This window comes from Perna viridis, chromosome 11, assembly GCF_037379345.1.
Source record: "Perna viridis isolate PV_CMFRI_1.1 ecotype Kerala chromosome 11, ASM3737934v1, whole genome shotgun sequence".
In the NCBI taxonomy this organism is placed as follows: domain Eukaryota; kingdom Metazoa; phylum Mollusca; class Bivalvia; order Mytilida; family Mytilidae; genus Perna; species Perna viridis.
Genome location: NC_142455.1, coordinates 5,950,986 through 5,962,398, shown reverse-complemented (window position 1 = coordinate 5,962,398; position 11,413 = coordinate 5,950,986).

Genomic DNA, 11,413 nt, shown 5'->3' with positions numbered 1-11,413 from the left:
ACAGGCTTATGAGTTATTCTGGGTAAGGTTTAGACATATCTCACTGAAACTAAGGAAATAATTTAGGCTTATAAATCACTTGAATGAATCCAAATGCATAAGGAAGACGCATAATAGAACGACTTTAAGCACTCTAACAAACATTTTTATTACATGAAACGTTATCCATAATAACAAACATATCTAAGAACAAAAATCACCAAAAGACAATACTTGTAGATTCACATGTATAAAACAGTAAATAAAATACTAGATCGGTTTCAAGCATTTCGTTTTGTTAATGCATTTGTTGTTGTACAAATAATTTTCAAATGGGAAAAGAATGCCTTGGGTATACAAAAAAAATTGCGAGTCAACACAATTCTAGAAACAATTTGCAATCATTGAAATCTACATATGAGAAAACAAATAATAAAAACTGACAGACCCATAATAATATAATATGCCAGTGCTGGTTAGCTAAGGGTCCTCCTTAGTATTCTCAAACACGGTAGTAAGATTTGCCTGATCCCAGATTATCACATTTTATTAATCATATTCATCAAAATATAAGGTATTACAAATCAAAAATGTATGAAACACCTAGGCTGCAGTCCTTGAATTGCACACGGAAGAACCTCTCAGTGATTATTTTTGAATCAAGATCTTCCTATTTATTTGATTCTAATGCTGCTGGCGAGAGGTTACCAGTTTAAACACATGTACAGCATATCGAAATTTATAATATATATGACTGTTTTTTTTGCATTTAATAATATAACCACTCGTTCGATTCCACTGCTGGTAGACCTAGGCTCCCCGGTGGTATTCACCAACCCTGTATTTATACTTCTCGACCCGAATTGTTTTACCAAGGAAACCAAGGCCATAGCCGTAATCAAAAGAATGTAATCCAGGGACAAAGACCAGAAATGGGAAACAGACATACACAACAAAGAACATAAAGTATTAAAGGTATTTTATAAAGGTTACTTTTATCAATTAACGTCAAAAGGGCGAATTACAGAGGATGAGGGTCCATTAGGCCTTATTCTGGAAATAATCGGAACCAAATTTTAATTAATTCGGTAGAAAATTAAATAATTAATTGTATGAATGAAGTTTGTAATTTAAAAATTTAAACTGAGAATAGAGTGATCAAAAACCGGTTGGAAGTCTACCTAGTAAATAGAATAACATGTATTCACTCTTTTGCAGATTATTTCATAATGAGATCCTGCGTTAACCATAAAATCATTGACACTGCTTTTGTGCATTTGTTCGTTCTTTCTATAGGAAAAGGAATTTTTTGTTAAGCTGGATCTCTTTGCCCATTCATTAAAATACCTTTAATACTTTATGTTCTTTGTTGTGTATGTTTGTTTCCCATTTCTGGTCTTTGTCCCTGGATTACATTCTTTTGATTACGGCTATGGCCTTGGTTTCCTTGATTACTCTATAGTACATGTAAAGGGTGATAACAAAATTACCGAACTGATGAAATTGAAGTAGAAGTCAAAGGGAATAGTATAAAAGGAAGTCCATATACATTATAGTAACAAAGCAATTTCAGGACAAAAACCAAAAGCTGGAATACCATTACAATGATCCTGAGTTGGTAAAGGCATTTCAATATTAGGTGAGTTGAATTAGGTTTTACAGCGAGCTAAACCTCCCTTTTCTATTACGGCGCATTATTTCCGGTATATTTCAACACAAACGGGCAGCAAACTGCCACCAGTCAAAATCGGTAAACCAGCAGTCAAACCGGTACAGAATATAAAAAACAAGACAAGGAATAAGTGAAAATGAGAAGAATAGAATACAATAAACATTTAAATCCTAGCCACGAGTGTAAAAAAAGTTTGAACTTTGTGTGGAATGTGCGTCATGTTTAATTTGACCTAGCTACATGTGTTACTATCACATGACTCAACACCTGAACACACGTGTAAGCTACCCCTGTAATCCTTATTACACCGTAGCACGTGGAGTAGATATATAAATTATTTTTTATCTCTACGTTATCCTAATAAATGGTCATTTGTTATCAAATAAAGTCTACAATAATATATTCTTCGATCAAGAGTCGATTTTGATAAGGTCACTGCTGTGAACATGCATGCCTATACGTAAATGCACTAAGTTTCAACCGCGTCAATGTCCTTTACTTTGGATTTTAATGAACTTTACACTTGAAACCAATAGTTTTCAATATTTCTGTTAGCATCCGTATAAATATCCTCAGTGGGTCTACATTATGATATACGTCTGCGATGATTGTAATGCAAAAATAAGAGGCTTATTCTTGTATAAGCATTATTGTGTATAAACCACCAGTACTCTGTCCAAAAGATAATTTAAGTTTAATATCAAGCGCAAATTAAGCGTGTAACTGTCTCTTGATTTTGACTGTCGGAAAATTAAACTCCATTTGAATAGTTTGCTTATGAATTTATCTAATGAAATAATTAACAAAGACTTATGTATCAAACTTCTATCAAGACTGACTTCTTTTTCCAAAAAAAAGTATCTGTAATGTACGTGTATAATGTACACATATCAAACATGTCCCTACATGTATTCGATTTTGGAAAAAAAAGTTTATATATGCAAGATATTCAATATATATTATGATCATTTTTTTACAATTTGTGTTGGTATAAAATTATGTTGCTTAAATTGGGTGTACGTAAAATTTCTAACATCTGTTTCGTATATACAATAATTTTTTAACATACACCAAAAAATGTTGTAAACACTGACTCGTACTTTTTGCAAACGATGAGGGCCAAAAATTCTCGAAAAATTAAAATGGTCTGGAGCTGGTACTTATATGAACTAGTTGTATAGTCGGCGTCACATAAATAACATACTGTTAAAATTTGAATAAAAATATTTTCTACGACTTTATTGACACCTACCGTCGTTTAAATTGTCTTAAATGACTTGCTCATTCGTTTAGCCAAACGGCTTCTCCCTAAACATTGAATCGTTAAATTCCGGTCAGATTTTAATTCTAGGTGGCAATATTTACATTGTAAAAAGTCGGCCATGTTTACAGTGATCGGGTTGCTAGGAGATGTTGTTTACGTTTAAATGGTTTGTCCAAAAACCGAAGAACCCAGAATGCAATTCGGCGTTATTTCGGATATCTCGGATTTATTTTACGCGAACAACGTATAATACCGAGAAGTTGATCAAGCAGACGATTGTCACCGGAGTTCGACGGGAACTTACGCACTTCGTTTGTAAACAAATCGTCCCGTAAAAACCAACATGGCGGATATTAGTATGGGATTTTCCCGTAAGGATTTGTTACGCATGATTTAAGCTAATAAGCGACTTGTTTTTGAGAAGCTGTTTGGCTAAACGAATGAGCAAGTCATTTAAGACAATTTAAACGACGGTTGGTGTCAATAAAATCGTAGAAAATATTTTTATTCAAATCTTAACAGTATGTTATTTATGTGACGCCGAGTATAGTCTTTATTTGTTTATTTGTGTTACGAATAATCAGTTTCTTTATTTTTGTTCAAACAAGGGACTCGGACCTTTTTGAATTGATTTTTAAATTTAAATATTTTTTCTCAGTGGCCTGGAATGTCGAAAATCGGGTATTTTTGCCACTCTATGTATTTTTGTCGTTTTCACTTTATATTTTCTTTTATGCTGATAGAGTACAGAAGGGCATTTTTTTCGCTTTACCTGCGTATAATATCGTTTTGAGGCCAGCTGCAGCCTGTCCAGTGATATGAGGTTTTCTTCGTCGTTCATTGAAGACCTTAACTTGCCTTGAGCTGATTTGTTTCTTCCCAGTGGGGTTGTTGTAAAGGTTCGACATATTTACCGTATCCATTCTCGTTATATCATATTAAAACTGTTACTTGATGAATCACATGTCATATCGTTCACAAGGGGCATGAATGTACATTCCTAAAGATCATGTGGAAATGATATATATGTGTTCGATAACCTAATGTATTTTTTTCTTGTTACAGGTCTAATCTAATATTGGTGCCAGGCGGTTCTGTTGTCCTAATTTTTGTCCAGCAGTTCAGCTTTTTGTCGTTATTTCGAATATTTTCATGCATATTTTAGTTGTCATTTTATGCGACAGCTACATCCTGTGTTACGTTTGTAATCCAATCATGTCTTTCTAATATATTGTAATCCGCCTATGGATAATTTAGAAAAAAAATAAATAAAATAAAATAAATAAATAAATAAATAAATAAATAAATAATAAAAACAAAAACAAAAACAAAGGCATTCGAGTCCCTGTTGGTTGATTTGGCAGTGTGCAACAATGCCTTGTGGGTTGTAAAGTTGTATAAGCATGGCCTGGCCATGAACCATTTGAGGTTTAATAGTACGAATACCCGCGTGACCTTTAAATGAAAATATTTTTGAACCTGAATTTTAGAAATGGCATGTTTGTATGCATTTCAGAGGAGATACCATATGCATAGGTGTAAGTCTGTGGAAATTCAAGAGAAGAAGACCCCTCTTAAAACGAAGGAGCTTTGATGTAGTGCCATTTTCACGACATATCTTTAGCTGTCAACTATATTGGTTTTAAAACTATACTAGAATTCGATTTTATTTTCATATATATTACAACATTTGGTTTGAATAACAATGATAAAAAAATATTATTTTGATCCAGAATTAAAGTGTGTGACCTCTGAGCATATATATATGTATGAGTCTAAAGGATTGTAAAACGATACCGATAAAGATGTTAACACACTATAATAAAATATATAATGGGCAAAATTTTCAGTCAACAAATGACCTTCTTCAGTGCCTTAAATGAAGTGTGTATGAAAGTAAATGGTCTGTGAACACAACTCACTACCTAATCAGGTGAATACATGTGACGTATAAAATTTTACCGACAGTAACAAAGATCTTGAACATTGTGCTATAGACACACGTTGTGTGTTGATCTTGAATACTGAACTATAAACTAAAAATATTTACAAACACTGTTATAAGAAACTATACAAAATAGGAAGAACTTAATGTTTTTTGTTAATTCCATGTGGGTGTAAAACACGGAGTTCTTTTATCCAAAATCCCTCCCGCTTCGTGTTTTGTTCCACGATGAAGATTTTTATTTTGTTGATATCATCGAGGCAGTGGTTAGATAATCTGAAGTGTTGACTCACTGGGAGTAAAAGCTTTTTTGTTAGGTCGCTCCGTTCAAGCGCTTGTGAAAAGGCTGTTTAGATTCACCAACATATTGAAGGCCACAGATGGGACAGTGGAGCAAATATATTATATTAGCACTCTTGCAGTGCACGTTGCAAAATATTTTGTAGCGTTTCCCCGTGACTGTGCTGGTGAATGATGACGACTGGTGCATTTGGTTCCAACATTTACACCTTTTGTCACCACAGGAGCGACTCTTGCCTGGAGTCAAGTTGGGCTTAGATATTTCAGCCTTCACAAGTAGACTACGCAAACTATCTTGCTGTCTGAAAGCAATCATAGGTGGTTCGGGAAAGACCTTGGATAATGTTGAGTTTCTCTCGACAGAGGCCAAGTGCTCACGAATGGTGTTGTGGCTGTTTTTACGGCAGGGATGGTATGTTAGAACACAAGGGGTTCTTTTAAATTTTGTCTTTGCCTTGTATTGTAACAGACTAATTCTTGGGATATTAATAATTTTTTGGAACCCTTCATTGATGGTCTTGCATCGATATCCCCTTCTTCTTAAATTGTTCTTCAGTTGACCTAGACGTTTCTTTAATGATTCGTCATTTGAACAAATGCGTCTTAGCCTAAGAGCTTGACTGAATGGTATACTCTTAGTCAGGTGAGATGGATGACAGCTCTTAGGCATAAGATATTGATGTGTGTCAGTTGGTTTTGAGTATAGGTCCGTGGAGAGCTGTCACCACGATAAGGTGCTGGAGGTATCAAGGAACGAGATACTAGTATCAGAAGTTTCGTGAGTGAACTTAATTGAAAGATGTTGATTGTTGGCACGAGCGATAAAATTGTTTACTTCTTCTTCGTCATGTGTCCACTTCATATCCACGTCGTCAATAAACCTATACCAACACAGAGGCTTTTCTATAGAGGATTCAAGTAGTTCTTATTTTTTATATATATATGCTTTATTTTAAACTTTTATGCATCAACTTACTACTTCTCGTACATGAAGAACCGTCATTTGTTATTTTCCCATCATATATATATACAAAAGAAATTGCTTTGTGCTGAAATTTGATAAGTTTATGAATGATTTGTAGATGTATGCTTTACCTATTGTACTCAGAAAACATAACAGGGTCTGTCTATGTGCTTGAAGTTAGAAACAAAAAACATCAATTAAATCTATTCAATGCTTATCTTGAAGATATAGTCACCCATGCAGTGTATGATATAATGTAGTTGAGGAAATAACAGCAACATATGATTTGTATATTTGTTTCATCTCTGTTGATTCCGTTTTCAACGAAACATACTATCGATGATCACCGTCTTTTACATAGAATAATTTACCATATTTTGTATATGTATACGTTTCTGACCAGGTTTTACTAATGGACTTCCTCCACTAAATAGAATTATAAATGTCTAACAAATAGCGTAAAACATAACAATAATGTTATTCATTTCTTCTAGTAGGTGCTATATAGCCTTGTGTACACTCAAAAAAATATATAAAAATACCTATGCTTCATTCTTTTTATTGTACATGGTAGAACCTCTTGCTGATAGATTTGACCCCCTATTTCGATCGTTTTTGTTTATACAATTGTTTTTGGGTAATTAGATCTTCCTATAGATATATGATTTTGATACCGATGATGCTGGTGAGCGGTTTTCTTTTGATAAACGTGTATGACATGTCGAAATTTACAACACATATGTTTGGTATGTGTAGTATCCAATACATACCCGAATAGCCGTCTCTACTGATGTACCTAGGATCCCCGAGGGTATTTACCAACCAGTAGTCTGAATTGTCTGACCTTGATTTAAATTACATTTCATTTATCATACATATATTTTATCAAAATTGGAAGTATTACAAATTTCATAAAATGTAAAACACATTGTTTCATTCTTTTATTTCACTTGGTTGAACCTCTTGATGATACATTTGGCTTCTTATTCGATCATTTTGAATTTTACAAAAAAAGATTGGATTTAGTTTTTATTATACATTTGATTCTAATGCTGCTGATGAGAGTTTACTTCTTGAGACACGTGTACAGCAAATCGCCATTTATAATATATATGATTGGTATTTATTTTATGTTACATGATTGATTGATTGTTGGGGTTTGACGCCCGAGTAGCAATATTTCAGCTATATGCTAGCGATACCCCATTACACCACCTGGAATACACAACCCAGCTGCTCTGTGGGTAGAGCGCCCTGGACACCGGCAAGGGTTCTAACCACTATTTGGTCGCCTTTTACGACAGGCTTAGAGCTGCTGCGGGCCTATTCTTATGATACCTGGGCCCGCACGGTGCTTGTATGTTACAGCTTGATGGGATAGTAAAGATAATGGTTATGCAATTGACATGCATATGAAAAATATGCCCAAATAACATACATTGATATAAATAATAAAGGAACCCATTGTAATTGAATTTTTCATTATTTCTTATTTTGAAATTTCCAGGGTAAAACTTAACTTTAAAATGATTTATATTGTGTTACATGTGTTAAGTAAAGTGAATGCCATTAGAGTCATTACAGAACAAATCAAGACTTTTGGACTTTTAAACATCTTTTCCACACTTTTGTCAAACACATATAAAACGGTGGATTAGTAAGTTCTCTTTCATCTGCATAATTTGATTTTTTTGTGTGTGAAAAAGATAGAGAACTGAGCATTCCATCGTTTTATCGGTGATTGAAACACAGATGGTTTATTTTTATTTAGTATCTAATTCTCCAATGGAAAGAAGACATATTGTAGAAAATGTATGTATCATTCTCCATGACTGCAATTAGTTACTGATCACATAGAATTTAATACAGGAAGAGCAGGGACAACTTGATATCTGTTTTGTCTAATATTGTCAAAAGAATTAATTTTCACATGAATATTTGACAAAATCGTGAGTGCATGATAGTACATTTTTTGACTGAAAGGCACAGATGAATGGCTAAATTTCTCTCGTATTTATCGATTTCTTTTGAATCTACGATATGATACTTTTCTAATATTGGATGTGGATATAATTAATGGTTGTCATATCAACTTTGTCCTTTATAAACCATTAATATTCGGTTGAGTGTATGTAAAATCAAGAGGCTAAAAAGCATCATAGCATCGTTAAATGTGATTGGGAACCTGACCAGTCTTGAATAACATTCGTTAGCTTCGATGATTAGACATGCATCACATCTTAGCTTTTTTTTAGATAAGGATGGTCAAAACATATATAGTACCAAAATTATTACGAAAATGAAGTAATACCGGACAGTTCTACTGAAAGGTATTTTGGACTACGGTTAGTCACAACATATAGTTCCGTATCATTACATGTAGGAGAATTCACTAGGACAATTAAACCGTATATCTAAGCAACTTTTACGACTTCGGAAGTAAATAAGTATATAATATTATATCAGGACTGAAGAAAAATTATGAAAAGTGAAAAGTATTTTGAGTTTATGCTACTTCAAAAACATTTAAAAATTCACTTTCTTCATTGTATAATTATATTTATTTGATTTTAGTGTTTTGCACGATCAGTAATTTGTACTGTTGTTTTGTTATGCAGTCAGTAGGGAAAAATACTTTGTTTAAAAAAAATCCTCATAGAAACCACGCTATTTGAATTCGTTCAAAATCATGAAATAATTAAAGGGTAATGCATTTATCTTGCATTTATAATGATCCGTTGTTTAGGAAAATAAGGGCTTTTGTTAATTGTTCAGGCATGATATATGACTTATTTGTCGTAAATCTTTCTTCAGACAAAAATCAATATATTACAAGTTGTAGAAAGAATCCAAATATCCAAAATGTCCTGCCTTTTGTATGCAGGAACGTACCTCCTTTACATATACAACATGTATAATATTGAATTGATCATTGTTCATTCTGTAAATGTATTTGACTTCTTTTATAAAGCTTTATTCAGTGAACTTATTTCTCAACAGTCAAGAGTTTATTATGATATGTTTTTACAAAGCGTTCCATAGTGGCATATGCAGATATTTGCATTTTATAGTTGCCAAATGGTTTATATTATTTGACAAAATTTATACATTGAATAGGTATACCTCATAAAGTGGCAGTCTTTACAAAAATCAATGTACTAGTATTTGAAGTAGTAATCTTCATAATAATCAGACACGAGTGATTTATTCACGTTAAAAATCCACTGAACTCACAATTATTTCTTGCTTAGAAAGATTTAACGTAACCAGTCTCAGTTTTTCATTTGATTGTTGCATTTTTCAAATAAAAGACAATGCATAAAATACTCAATTTGATTTCCAACAGTTATCGTTTGTGATATGGTTTGATTTTATTGGAAGATGAATGTATAGTTTTCTCAAAACTACAGATCTGAATACAGAAAAGATTATCGTTATGTTAAAACAGCATATGTGGAGGAAAAAAGTATGATTTTGTCGGTGGGTGTTTCTACACAATGAATCAAATATACCTTTGGCAGTGTCTTAATTAAAATAGAGATGTACTTAAGTAGCTGTTTTAGAATCGTCAAATCTTCCTAAAGAGCTTTTAATGTTTGTTATCAAGTTACTTTATGGTCTTAATTTTTAATGTTTAATCATTTATTCCAATCTCTCTGTTCATAAGAGATGATGCACGTCGAAATACCAATAGTTTCTATTGCATTTCAAAATCATTTACAGAGTTATCTCCCTTAATTTTGATTTCTGCTGTACATTCTATATAATTTGTATCTCCTAAGAACAAGGGTTATATGAAAATCCAAATGTTACTTTCTGTTTACAATAACATTAGAAACAAAATATCCAAAATAAGAATATGTAAGCTTTCTAACCACGAATCACATTTTGCATGATTCTTAGCTGGAGTGCTACTCAAACATTTCTGATAGTAGAAGCATTTGATATTGCAGTTTATCACCGTGTAAATGGTTTATAATGTGGGACATTTACTTGTAAACTGTTGAAATGTTTCAATGGGCAATCAGTGGCACTGTTCGGCAGATCGGTAAGGGGTTGTTTTCATAAGTCATGTTTTAAATACCAAAGCCTTAATAGACAAAACGTAACACGACATGCGCACAGTCCAGTTCAGGTTTTGTTTGATAAAAGTTTGGAATACCAAAGTTTAAATATGTTGATAAGGTCTTAATTAACTCGGATTGGCATTTGCTTTTGTTATTCTTCATTTAATTGACTCAGAGTTTTGGATGATCCTATATTTACACCAGATTCATGTGAAAACTGCAAATATTTACTTTTATTGTTTTTTTAAATAACCACCTGTTATATGTATTTATGACAATCCACCAAATTTTATAATTTCAAATCAATTAGACAACTAGGGAAGATAGATATTAACGATTGTGTCCAAACAACTTCCTGTCTTCAATTTTTTTTACCAACGGATCACTATAGCCATGCTTCAAGTCAAACATTTTGTCAACTTTCTTCCTTAATTATTTTCAGTAATAAGAATTAATTTGTGTATTTACACAAGTAATTAATTTGGTGTATTGTATAAGGGGCAAATGAGAGTTCTGTACCATTCATAGGCTATATTCTATTTACCTGGTTCTTGTAATGGTATATATATTTATGTTATATTGTATACCAGATTTTTTTCTAATAGTTATAAATTTTCTAAGGAAAATCATAGACAGCCTGAAGAACAGAATATTTTGAATATATATTTTATCTACTTCCTTTACAAAATGTTGTTGTTTTACTGTAAATCTCATCAACATCAAATATTCTTATGTTGACCGTTTTAACTACATTTATATCAATAACAAATGGGCAGATTTCCTCCCATATCAGGATTTTTTTTACCAATTTACTGATTTTCTCTAATTGTTGGCTTCATTACATCATTGTAACGTAAAAGTAATTACAAATATGTACTTGAAACTATACTATATTAAAGCATCTGTTTAAAATCACTAGTTTGCAAACAAAGTAGATCCATCTCTTTCACATAATTATCGAACGATCTTTTGTTAATATATTATACAGTGAATGCAGAACTTCAAAACGTATGACCTCGATATAAAACAAATAGAAGAAGCAAAAAGAAATATTAAACGGCATACCGTTGCAAACGAAAAGGGCAGAAGAAACTAAAACTATTACAAACGTTTCAGGAGGTAGACCTAGGGTATGAGACATAACTCTTACAAATCATTGGAACATTTGATTGGAATAATTTCATTCTATTTCAAATTAAATATTTGATAGGCTGTCGTGAAA